This window comes from Lygodium microphyllum, chromosome 19, assembly GCF_053477565.2.
Source record: "Lygodium microphyllum isolate KBCC chromosome 19, Lygodium_microphyllum_v1.1.10, whole genome shotgun sequence".
NCBI classification, from domain to species: domain Eukaryota; kingdom Viridiplantae; phylum Streptophyta; class Polypodiopsida; order Schizaeales; family Lygodiaceae; genus Lygodium; species Lygodium microphyllum.
In genome coordinates, this window is record NC_141153.1 from 48,010,176 (window position 1) to 48,024,539 (window position 14,364).

A 14,364-nucleotide genomic window follows, 5' to 3' on the forward strand; every position below is an offset into this window, starting at 1 on the left:
ATATTTCGACTATGTCACCAAGTGGTGCGAAGATAAAGCTCTCAAGTGAGATGATGGCAACAGCATGGCCCTATTCTTTTACGAGAACATCATCACCTGTTTTGGCAATCCCTTAGAGCTAGCAAGTGAAAGAGGTACTCACTTCCTCAATAAGATTATGGAAGATTTAACATAGCTATATCAAATCCGCCATCACAAGTCCACACCCTACTATCCTAGAGCCAATGGCCAAGTTGAAGTTAAAAATCACATCCTTTGTTTGATCATGATAAGGACGATTACTGCACCTTGCCATGATTAGGACGATTAACTTACAGAGGCCCTCTAGGCATACAAAACCTCCCATAAGGCTGCTACAGGACAGACACTTTCCCAGTTAGTGTATAGTGCAGAAGTTGTTTTTCATGTTGAGTTAGAGCTACCCTCTTTGCGCATGGCTATCAAAGAATGCCTAGGCGATGATGAGTCCCTACAGTGCCATCTTCTACACTTAGAATGTCTAGATGAGACTTGTAGGATGACCCTACATACAATGTATGGAAGCCACACAGGCTTGATGAAAGGCCTATCACTATAGCTTCATCAAGCATAAGGAATTTAAGAAAAGTCACTTAGTGCCTATGACTTGTGATAAGTTTCCAAGAAAGCTCCAACAACATTGGATGGGCCCCTATAAGGTACTTGTTGTCAACCCTAACGGCTCTATTCAGATACGGGCCATGGACGCCTCTGATGATCCCTTCCTAATTAATGGCTATCGCCTCAAGAAGTATTACCCTCCCTAGGGATCCTGACAATCACCATTGATAGCCCCTTCATCCCTTGTGTGTCAATTAGTAAGACTTTGCCTATTGCTTCTGATAGCCATCATGCTCATCTCGATGAGGAGGCCTTGTTCTTCTAGCCTCTCACAGCCACCTCCTACCCCTACTTTACTCCCTTCTCATCTGATCTAGCAGGGGTGGAGAGGATGGTTTTGATACATAATGTTTATGCAATTCTCCTCTTGGAAATAAAAATTTAAAAAATGAAAAAAATAAATATATATCAACCATGAGAGAAAAGAACTTTGGTCCCTATCATGTTGCAAGAAAGTCCTTGTCTTGTTCACTCTCTTCCTAAAGGCATGAAAAACACGACTGCTAATACCCCCTCTTAGATCAAGGTCGATGAGGTCTATTGATGTAGACTACCAATGAAGAAGCTCCTCACAGTCCTCGGAAACCCTCCTATTCTTTGAGAAAATGTGGAAACACCTCGGGAGTAGGGGAAAAAAGAAAGAAAAATAAAAATTGTTATCAGAGAAAAAGAAGAAATTCCCTGTAATAGGCCTTGTTTCAAGAAAATATGGCAAACACCCTTGGATGAGAAGCTAGCTGTGAAAAAGGTGGCAACACCCCACAGTCCAAATTAGTTGATTCTTCTATTGACCTTTCAGGATACAGTTCCGAAGCAGCATCCTTGGGTGTGTTGTATCTTGCAACTCCATCCATGCATCCGACTCCTACAACAAACGACATCTCTTATCATTTGCAACAATCGAAGTTTCAGATCTATTGGCTACCTCCCTCAGTACGCCTCTTTATCAACTGATACAAGTTAACATCATCAACCAAACAAAGTCAATCGTCATTGACAATCCCTCGAGTGACATAAGTTTTCATCCTAACCGAATGGGGATGTGAGTATGGGTTGCCCTTTGTATTTATCAAACAAGTGTGAGACAGAGGATGGGGTGAGTGACTAGTCTTTTGCCTTGTAAATCCAACAAAGAGGTGTGATGTGTAAATGGAGCATTGCATGCACGGGTTGGGCCTCTCAATGCACAAAGCACGATATGTTCATGTGCACTATACTATAAGGCTCCTTGGTCTTCCTTCACGCACTGCATGCCGACCCACGGCCCGCACAAGCAGGCGTTGAGCATGCCCTTGATGGAGAGCACCCATTCCTTCTCCTCCAGCTCGGGCGTATTTGTGCGCTCTGATACCGTGTTGGAAACTGCGAGGAAGACGAGAGACTAAAGGAAGAATATATATATATATATATGTATATATATATGTATATATATATGTATATATATATGTATATATATATGTATATATATATGTATATATATATGTATATATATATGTATATATATATGTATATATATATGTATATATATATGTATATATATATGTATATATATATGTATATATATATGTATATATATATGTATATATATATATATATATATATGTATGTATGTATGTATGTATGTATGTATGTATGTTTGTATATACATATATGTGTGTGTGTATATACATATATGTGTACACACACACACACACATGTACACACACACACACACACATATGTATATACACATATACATATATATATATATATATATATATATATATATATATATATATATATATATATATATATATATATATATATATATATATATATAGTGGTATTGATTTTTTTAAATTAATGGTTTTGGAATACATATATGTATATATATATATATATATATATATATATATATATATGTACATACATACATGTCCCTTCGCTCTATTTGTGATCATTCGTGTGTGAGATACAGATGGTCATGGTTTTTGTGGTCGTTTATGTGGGAGGATGTGTATGTGCTCTTATCCGTGTGGCAACACGTTAGTCGCTATTCGCACGTAGTCCAAACCTAGGTACATGTAATTTTCATATTTTTTAATAATGAAAAATATTTAAAAATTTAAAAATTTTAAACAAAAAACATAAAATTCAAAATAAATCATAAAATTTACGAAAATAGTTAAAAATTTCTTTTTTTGACATTTTTGATTTTGTAAATTAACTAAAAATATAAATTAAAGTTAAAATATTAGAAAACTAAAAAATCCATTAAAAATCATAACATTTTTAAAGATAGCAAAAAATAACTAAAAATTTGGAAAAAATCTAGCAAATTCCCATTATTAATTTTTTTCCAAAATACCATGTAGGCACAAGAAACATTCAAAGAATGAAGCTCACTATTGTATGCTTGCTATCCAAACTATTATTACAACAATGAATCCCTTCAAACCTGAGATCACTAAGCTCTATGCAAGCTAAATAACTTTTCAAAGCATTGCCATATCACCCAAAATACCATGTAGGCATAAGAGGCATTCAAAGTATGAATCTCATTGTTGTATGCTTATTATCCAGACTATTATTACAATAATGAAACCCTTTAAAATTGAGCTAACTAAGCTCTATCCAAGCCAAATAACATCACAAACAAATAATTTTTTTTAAATAACAAAAACAACCAAACATATCCAACTAAGCTTTTTTTAATATAGAAAATAAAAAAACCAAATTAATACAAATAAAATACACATGGTGTTGTAGTATTTTGGCTTATGCCGAAAGTTTTCTAGTTAGGTGAAGTGTATTGCGGATTCAATCATGGTCATGATAATTTCTCATCCTATCAATTGACTTGTGTGTGCATTCAGATACACTTGCATTCACACCCTTCTCCAAGTACCCCGTTCCTTTTCTTATTTTCTTTTTGCACCAAACACCACAACTAATTGCTAAAACGAGCCAGTTGACCACATTTTTTACGCGCATTCGTGCTACACACACCTATAATTTAAATAAAATGAACTAGCCATTCACGTAGCATGCGCTTCATGTACTAAACACACATTTTTAATTTATAATAAAATAAACCCGTCCTCACAAAGGAACATGCTAAAAAGAAAGCACTACACACATTAAATTCCAAAAAATGAATTTGCATTTAGAGACCTTGAGTCGTGAACAATGTTCGAGAAACATTAAAGCACCATGAAACTTAATAATTTTTAATGAATGGATAAAATGAATTGTAATTTTCTTACTAAGGTTTATCATTTAATAAAACTCACCCATTGTTAATTAATTATTAAAATTCACACTCAATTTAGTTTCTCCTTTCCCTCACATTGCACAATTTCCCTTCTAAAATGAAGCACTATGTGGGGTGGATGATGTGGTTGTCAGCAGTCTCAGTCCTCCCTGTTGATCATCTTAGCCAGTTGAGGTTTGGTTATCAATGTGTTGTGGTTTGGTTTAGTCTAGTTTTCGTTGGACATTTGATTGGAGTTAGGGAGACGGTGTGACTTGACTATATTTTATTTGGATTGCCTGATTTACGGAGATATGGGGTACCTGTATATCTACATAGCATGAAGCTTTCGGTCGCATAAGTAGAGAGGTCATGCTAAAAAAATTTCAAGATGTGGATTGCTTGGGGTGGTTAGTCAATCATGTCTATGTAAGTCATTTCCGATATCTTATCTATTGTTATTATGTTGTTTTGCAAGCATTCCTTATGATCGTCTGTGTGTGTGTGGTATGTGTGATTCATCTAAATGGCACCTCATACTCCTCCCTCGGTCCAATATGTTTCATTGGTTTCTCATGATTATTCGCAGTTGCTGGAATCTAACCTTATTTCTAAGGTTGGGTTATCCAAATTTGTGGCTCTTCCACTACCATTTGTCCCTGATGATCCTAACATGTGTGATCAGTTCTTGACTTCTTACAAGAGGTATGGCTCTAGTTGTGACACACTTCTCCTCATGACACCTACAAGCCTAAGCAAAGCTATTTCTTTACCCTACCATGGGGAATCTTTTCCTACTACTCGTCAACTTTTCTCAAATGAGGATATTTTGAAGATTTTGCAAAAGCAGACCATGGATGTCTTGGATCTTAAGTGGGTCGTTACTCTTTTGGGAGTTAGTGTCTCCAAGATTTCTAACCCTTTTTGGAGATAGGTTCATGCCTATCGAAACCCCTTCTAATTATCTTTCAAAGGAATTGTTTACATCTTCTCACATAGTGCTGAAGGGTATCACTATTCATTGGAGTTCATATCTCCTTGCTAAAATGGATTAGCATTTGATTCGAGTCATGAGAGGTAGTGTGACTAATGTCACACTTGGTTCCTACCTTTATGTTTTCTTGACATATGCTGCCCCTATGAAGAAGGACATCCCCTCGCTACCAATTGATCCTCCGATGGTTCCTCCTCATATTGAAGATCCTGGTGTCATCGTTGCGGATATTGGTTCTTCTCTTTTAGTCATTCAAAGAAAACGTCTTAAGCAAGTGGTTGAATCAGTACTAGTTAGTTCCAATTCTTGTCCAATCTTGCAGTCAGCTACCTATTTTCCTTACAATGCCTAATCTTTTCAGAGCACATAGAGGTGGTACTCTGGATATTTCCATTCCTTATGTACAACATGCGGTGACATGAGATGCAATTTCATTTCTATGCAAAGACATTCAAAGCTCTATTGACCTCTCAGTTACTGCTTGTATTTAGCAACTATATTCTTCTTTTTATGTGGAGATACAACAGTCCAAGGAGGAGTTGAATAAGGCTAATACTGAGCTAGCCTCTACCACAAAAAATTTTTTGACCTCTGTACATAGATGGATCAACAAACTAAGATAATTGATGCTCAAGAGGTGAAAGCTCCGATAGCTATCCAAACAGAAGAGCTCAAATCAGCCAATACTATCATCAACCAAAATGATACCCAAATTCAACAACTTAAGGAACAATTGGCTCAATCCCATTCTACTTCACAAAGTCCTGTTGTGCAACCAATTCCTTCCTTACCCCTTGCATATCTAGCTGTTCTTCAAAGAAATCTGACATTATGTCCTTTATTCCAAGACAAGGTGGAAATCTTCAATTGAGAATGGATTTGTTATGGACTTGTTTTGGGTAGTTCCAAGAAATTGTTCCTCCAGATCACTTCTTTTTTGTGCACTATCAATGACATAAGTTGGCCTTTTATATTAAGCTTTGCACGATGGATCTATCTCCTCCAGAGGATAGTTGGAGTGGAGCTCAGTCTTCCGATTTATTAATTGACGTGGTTAAAATGGTATTTGAAGATTCAGTGACTCCAAATACCATGCTTATTTCATACATCTATTTGCGAGGTGACTTGTCGATTATCCTAGATGATGAATATTTGTCTTGGTATGTTGGAGATGTGGTATTGCAAGCTGTTTTATATGTCAAACATTTGGAGTTACATATAGATCAGATGTTCCAGATGTATTCCTCCAAAGTGGTTGATTGCCATGCAACTTCTTGGCATACAATTATTGATTCTGTGATTTTGAATCAACATCAAAACAAAGCTTCTGCTCATGTGCAAAACACTAGCCCACTGAGGGTGGATCTTTTAGCCCACTTTTCCAAACAACCTCCATTTGATTCATGTTTCTTTGATGTCTATCATTGCAGATCTGTGCTAAGATCATTAATGCCTTGTTTATCATATTATTAGAGCAGATGGCACATAGATATGAAGCCTACCTTTCTATGTATTAATCTACTCCACATATTATTATAACCCTTCTTTTTCAACCCCAAGATGTTCCTCAAATCCCTATTTTCACTCACTATTCTTTTATTGAAGGTTGTGTCTTTTTCCCTTCTCCTTCTTGTCCTTATACCCCATTCTTCCTTTTATGATTTTGCTTATCCATACCTTCACCCTCTCTTACTTGTTCCTCTTCCATCTCCTAGCACTTTTATCCCTCAACCCCCTCAATTGGTTAGTGGTTACATAGGTTGTGATCTCAAAATTCCTAGATGTGAAGGATGGAGTTCAGTAGATTCTCTCACATGACCTCAAATAAATTGGCCATTGATTCTAGGGGAATAGATAACTACCAGCCAAGCTTTTCAAAATTATTTGCACTTTGCTCAAAACTACTCTTAGTCTTCAAATCCTTCAGTGAGATTGACTACTTACTTTGCTTGGTATCTTGCCTACATGCACCAATATTTGCATAATGATCAGAAGTCAATCTCGAAGTTGTGTATGAATGTGAATGTGAACATTGATCTTCACCAATTGGATATTTTGTACTTTCATGCCCTTTGCTTGCCTAGTCTCGATATCTTGTATTGGTGGAGAGGATGTGTTGCTTAAAATTTTTCCAAAATCCTCCCAAGACTTTTGAAGATGAATCTATGTCCATGGATCGTTTCCAAAACCACTAAGATTTTAAGAGGGATCACCTTCATTGATATCCTTGGATGTACTTTGATGATTTATAATGTGATATCTCTCTTTTGGAGGTGCCATTCATATGGTTATTTTGTATTTAGTGTCTGTATTATAGGTATTATTTGTATGATGGGGTCGTGATTGGATATTCAAACTTTTAATATTCATGGTGGTGATGATAGATGGATGGATGCAGATGAAGAAACTCTCATATCCTTTGAGAGTTTGTTAAAATTTGGTTGGTTTGATTAAGAATTGTTCCTAATATCTTGTTTTGGAACTTTTTCTTGAATAATGGATTAGATAGAGGTTTTCTTTTCTGGAGATGAAGCTAGATCCCTTTTTGGTTGCTCATTGGATATTTGAAGATAAAGTGATGAGCTATTATTTTAAACTTTTATTCTCTTTTTCTAAGATCACGAGGATGTTCCTTGATTAAGTGTGGGGATATGTTGAGGGTTGATATGATTGTCTTTTTTGTTGTTTTTTATTGGATTTTTGGGTGATTTTTGTATTACTTGAATTATGCTTGATTGGTTTGGAAGTGTTCGAGAGAGTTTTGGATAAGGTTATATAGGTTTGAGAAGCTCATGATGTTTTCCAGTAGAGATATGATGTGCTAAAAGCTTCTGTTAAGTGCCTGATAGGTTCTAATTGGTTATGTTTAGCTTGTGTTTTGTTCTGATTTCTTTCTAAATGAGAGGTTGAAATGATGATTGATGGAGTTTAAGAACGTTTGGAAGCTTATTGAATGATTCTTGATGGTTTTGAATGGTTTTAGTTGAGCTAAATGCTTTCTGATGACATTCTATATGGTATTGTAGAGCCTCTGTCTCTTTTCTGTTTTTGCTTTATATGCCTCTATAAGTGTTCTATGGGGTGAATGTATAGCTTGGGGAAGTTTTCTAATCCTGGAAAGAGATGAATACAAGTTCAGAATAGCTCAAAGAAGAAGAAGAAGTAACTGTTAAAGACTCGAGTGAAGACTGAAGTGACAGTGGCACTGATGAGCTATGAAAGGACACTATAGTGGCTCTAATGACCCTTTATATCAAACATACCTCTTGGGAGGGGTATCCACGACCAAATAGGGGTTATGGATTATTATTCTTCATTATTCCAATATACTATTGAGAGAGAGTGAGTGAGTAAGAGATCGCTAAATTTTCATGCAAAACAATGTATCTATGAGCAAGAGATCATGAGAGAGACTAAGAAGCTATTGAAGATGAAATCTATGTGATGAATTCCATTCAAAGTGAAGCATTCTTTTCTGTTCTCTTGTTCTTTTGATGAAGAATATGAAGAATGCGTTAAAGTCTTGTTGTGATAAATCTATGGGAGAATTGTTATATGATGATGCATGAAGATTTGAGAAGATTGCTATTGTTTTTCTTCTTGTGGTTGATTAAAATATGATGAACATGCTTGTTGATGATATAAGATATAATTTCTTGCAGTAGATTCCCCATTTTCTTGGTGTATCTCTTAGAGCTTCAGTAGATACTTGACATATATTGGTTATATGAATCTATGTATTCAACACTCCATATGCTTTGACAACTATTAATACTTGGTTGCTACACTACTAGTTGTATTCTATATATCTCACATTTCTACTTGGATATCTGTGGCAATGGGAACTTTCTTTCTTTTCTATTTGCCCATAGTTGGATTGACATATATTGCTTCTTTATTTTACCATCATTCTCATTACAATTTTCAACATTCTTTTGGAGAGCAGACAATTTATTTTGGCACTCTATTGATTGCAATATGTGGAAGCTATACCCTCATTTGTTCCCACCCTTTTGGAGAGCAGACAATTTATTTTGGCACTCTATTGATTGCAATATGTGGAAGCTATACCCTCATTTGTTCCCACCCTTTTGGATCAATTTTGTAGCTGACTTGCTACATTTACATTAGCTTCTACTCTTGTCATTTGCAAATATTTGCAGTCATTATAGAAAGTTATTTTGACAATAGTGCTATTTTCAATATTGAAAGGCTTGATGGCAATAACTTCCAGTATCAGAATATACAAATATGACTAGTCTTGGTGTAGAAGAGGTAGGTTAAACCATTGAATTTAGAGGGTATAAAGCCTGAGCTTTATGATGCAAAGGATTTGGCAAAATTTGAGAGCTATGCAAGTCCACTATCATTTTGTCATTATCAAAACAAGAGTATTTTAATGTCCTTGACACTAAGGGTGGTGCTTATGCACTATGGAAAAAGATTTGTGATCTTTATGGCAAGCAAAGTCCTACATCTCAATTGTAGTGGCTAAAGAAGCTTGTGGACCTTTGCATGAAGGAGGACATGGCTATGCCTACTCATTTGAATGAGTTTTATTCCATTTTCAACTAGCTTGTATTGCAAGACATTTAGTTTGATGATAATATCAAATCTTTGTTCTTGCTTGTTACACTACTTGAGTCATGGGACACCTTTTGTACTGCTATGAGTGCTCATCCCCCTAAGGGTAGCTTTAAATATCTACTAATAAAAGAAGTAAAAAAAAGGAATATTGATGTAGATTGTACTTCTCATGCATTGATTGTTAGATGTAGAAATGGTGGTAATAGCAATAATAATTGTGGTAGAGACTCCCAACTCAACAAGGGTAAGTCCCCTCAATCTTGTGGGCAATCTCACAGTAAGTCCCATGGGCATGACTCCTCTTTGACATATCATTATTGTGGGTAGCATGGTCATATTATGCTGCAATGCTATAAAATGCACAATGATAGACACAATAAGAAAGGCAAGGAAAAAGTGTAGGATAAAGTCTGATGATCATAGCATTGTCCCTAGTAAGTCTAGTGTAAATATTAAAGAGATAAATATAGTGCGGAAATTGAGTTTGATGATTACCATATCTTAATTGCTTCATCTCTTGATATAACTCACTTGGCTAATGCTTTATCTATTTACTCTCAGTGTTGGCTACTAGATTTGAGAGCTTCTTTCCATGCTATCCTGCATCAAGTTTGTTTTCATACCTACCACAACATTACACGTTTTGTGAGACTCGAAAATGATACTACATTGGATATCATTGGTATTGGGGATGTTAGACTATTTGCTTTAGGTAGCTCTTTTATTTTTCATATGTTATGTACGTACTTTGACCAAAATCCTACTCTCTACTGGACAATTGTATGATACAAGTTATCATGTCTCTTTTGGTGAACCTGCATGGAAGATTACATGTGGTTGCCTTGTTGTTGCTCGAGGTGCCAAGGCTAGTAGCCTCTATCCTTTGTTTATACTTGGCTTTATTGACCATGTACTAGTTGTGACTGATTTACCACATGTATCTTTATGGCATCATTGCCTTGAGATATGTATTTGAAAGTAATGAAAGTCTTGACTTGTCTATAGTATCTTCTACCTCTTGAGTACTTGCATTTTGGTTCATGTGATCATTAACTATATGGTAGTTAGACTCCTAATTCACATAAGAAGTTTGATTCTACATGCATGGGTGAGACTCTAGCTCTTTTGCATTTTAATGTATGTGGTCCCATGTCAACGAAGTAGCCAACGAAAGTCAAGTTGTAGAGGAGGTATGATCTAGGAAACCTTTGTCATATGCTCATTTAAGGGTCTTTGGATGTGAGGCTTTTTGCCATGCTCCCAAGGATAAGTGCAAAAAGTTTGTCAAATGCATCTTTCTTAGATAAGATGATGCGAGTGAGATGGTCTATCGCTTTTGGGATCCACACGCCCGAAAGGTTTTCTATAGTCTTTCACCATAATGTTTTGTTTCATGAAGAGAGGAAGTATGAGCAACTTGAGCAAATAGTTGAGGTACATAGGGTGGTCTTTTAAGAGGAGCCTCCTATTACCGTATAGCCAGTCCTTGAGAGATAGCCTACTATAGTTGTTGATGATATAGTGGCCTACAATCCACCACCCATAGTGTAAGAACATGCTATTAACAAAGAGGACATGTTGTACATGCCCCACATCCAACTTTGAGGTGCCCTACTAGAGTTTCACGTCTTCTTGATTACTATGAGCCCTCTATGGAGGATTAGATCATGGTGACAAACTCTATTCAACCACTTACCGAGATGATGAGGAGCTTATGTGCAAAGGTGATTCTCATTGTTGGGAGAGGGCTATGCATTCTAAGTTTGATTCGTTGCAGAAGAATCATAGATGGGACTTAGTTTCCTTGCTTGATGGAAAATATGCATTACCATACAAGTGGGTGTATAAGCTGAAGAGTACCCTTGATCACCCTAAGCCAAAATATAAGACTAGATTGGTTGCAAAGGATTTTAAGCATGAGCTGATGGTCTTTTCTTCTGTAGTCAAGATGACTACCCTATGCTTGGTCTTGGTCTTGGTTGCTCAATTGGATTTGGATCTTTATCAGATAGATGTGACGATGACTTTCTTACACGAGGACTTATATGATTAGATTTATATGTAGCAACCTAAGGGATTTGTAGACAAAGGTAGGGAACACCTAGTGTGCAAACTGAAGAAAAGTTTTTATGGGCTTAAGCAGCCACCTAGGGAGGTGGTACCATAATTTTGATGCTTTATTGCATTCACAAGGGTATTCCTGCAATGATATGGAGATTTGTATTTATACACAAAGAAGGCCCGTGATAGTAACCTTATTATCTTGGTGCTTTATATTGATGATATACTTATAGCTAGTAGTGCTCATGATGAGCCAGATGCTTTGAAGACTTAGCTCAAGAAGAGCTTTGAGATAAAGGAAATGGAATAGGCTTCACACATCCCTAGTATGCACATTATGTGCAATAGCTCCAAGGGACTTCTCTACTTGTCCCAAAATGAGTACATACACAAAATACTTGAGTAGTTTCATATGCAGGATGGTAAGCCTATTGTGGTTGTCCTTTACCTTCTTATGCGAAGGTTAGTCAAGACAATTTTCCAAAGTCAAATGATGAAAGGGTCGAGATGTCCAAGGTTCCGTATGTATCCACAATGGATAGTTGGATGTATGCCATGATAGCCACTCATCTTGACATATCATTTGCAATGGGGATTGTGGCACATTATATGGCTACATCTGATAGGCGCCATTGGGATATCATGAAGGGTATCATGAGATACCTAAAAGGCACGTTAGATATGTGTATTTTCTATGGTGGCCAAGATACTACAATCATAGATTACACTGACTTCACTATACAGGACATAAAGATAGTAGGAAGTCCCACCTCTAGGTATGTCTTCACTTTTGCTGGAGGTACTATTTCTTGGATATCCATGGTGTAGAAATACATGGCCTTATCTACTACTAAGGAAGAGTATATTACAACCACTAAGGCTTGCAAGGAGGCCATATGGTTAGGCCGTCTGGTGGTACACCTTGCTATTACTATTATTTCTATACTGCATTCAAATTCTATGAGTGCCATTCACTTGGCCCTTAATCTAATCTTCAATGAGAAGACTAAGCATATTGAGGTGTGTTATCGCTTCATCTGAGAGGTGGTAGAGGACAAGTCTATTGAGCTTATTAAGATCTCGACAATTAATAAGAATCTAGCAGATCTACTTGTTAAAAGTCTCCTAGTGGAACGTTTTGCCTTCCTTAAGAGATTGATGGGCATAGGATGACATGACATCTTTCCTCGTCCTATTGTACTCTATGTACATGTTGTACTTTTATTTTTTTTTCTTTTACTCCTCAACTAAGGCACATTCACCTTTTAGTGGGAGGTTGTTGGGGGTAAAGGTGTATGTGCCTACCTGCCCATATTTAGTCATTGTACATTGTACTTGCACACATGTACACTGCAAGTATCGGGTGCCCCTCATTGTCACTTCATTCTTTATTCTTTCTGAGTGACTATTGAATAAGGGGAAGGCTAGTCACACATTGTGACTATTGGAGTTTCCACATACTCTCTCTCTCTCTCTCTCTCTCTCTCTCTCTCTCTCTCTCTCTCTCTCTCTCTCTCTCTCTCTCTCTCTCTCTCTCTCTCTCTCCCCCCCTTGTCATAGCTCTTGCCTTGATCTTACTTCTGCTTTTGTGCTTCCACTCGGGCTCTATCTTTTATCAATAACTATGGTGGTACACTGACTCATCTGATTTTTGTCTATCTAGATATGAAAGGAGCCCAATTAATATCACATCTACCACCCAGCATAAAAGAGCAAAAAAAAGGTAAAACAAGTAGAGCAACTGAAGAGGCAAAGGGAAGAGGCTACAAAAGAAGAAGAAGATAGAAGGCTAGTAGAGAAACTTGCAAATTTCTCTAAATTGGAATTTGGATTTCTTGTAGGCATAACTCCAAAAGACATGGTAGGAAAAGGAGAACTCTTAAAGAGAAGGGTTTCAAAAGGAGTTGGAGGAAAAAGGGAAATCCCTACAAGAGGAAACCTAAGAAACTAATAGGAAGGAAGCATCACTAAAGGAAGATCTTCAAAAATAGCTAGATTACAAGGAGCTTTTCTTATAAGAGACAATTGTAGACCCTCAAAGAGTAGGGAGAGAACTGAAGAAGCATAGAATGGATAATGATAGATTCAGTAGGCAATTAATGGAATTGAATCGGCATAGCTAATAGAAAGTTGCATTGAGGTCTCTCAATAAAAAGCCAAGGTGTAGCAAAAGGAGGGAGAACTCAACCAATACTTGTTGGATAAGAAACAATAGAAAAATACATTTGAGACACTAGAAAATTAAGTAACTCCTCAGTTAACCCAAGCTGTAATCTTTGTAGAATGACAAACACAAAGGCTACATGGGGAGATGTTCATGAAATGACCTTGATGCCACATTGTATGAGGAATCCCAATACAAAATTAAGTCGGACACTTATAGGCACATCCTCCACAAACAACAGGAAATCTATAGAGAAGCCACCTTTAGACCATGTATCCCACTAAAACAAAATATCCTCAAGAGCTCAAGGCATAGCTTGGAATTGTCCATAGCATCCTTCAAGGCATGGAAAATTTTGAGGATGTTTGCTTGTTGACTTCTAAACCCATAAAAAACTAAGACATCATATGACATCTTCAACAAAAAGGGTACTAGGATCGTGAGATAGAGGCAATGGGACTTCAAGATGATGATCTTTCTCCTCCCTAGTCTCCTATTGCCTTGGAACCACCTGCTATCATGAATGGGACATACTCTATAGGAGGTAACTGAACAAAGAGAAGTATATAATGCTATGATGGAAGATCTTAAAGCACAAGCTCAGAAGGTAGCTAACCATCCCATCCCTCCTAAACTCATGGTGAATGAAGAGGAAAGCACTCTCGAAGAGCAGCCTCTGAGAAGAAG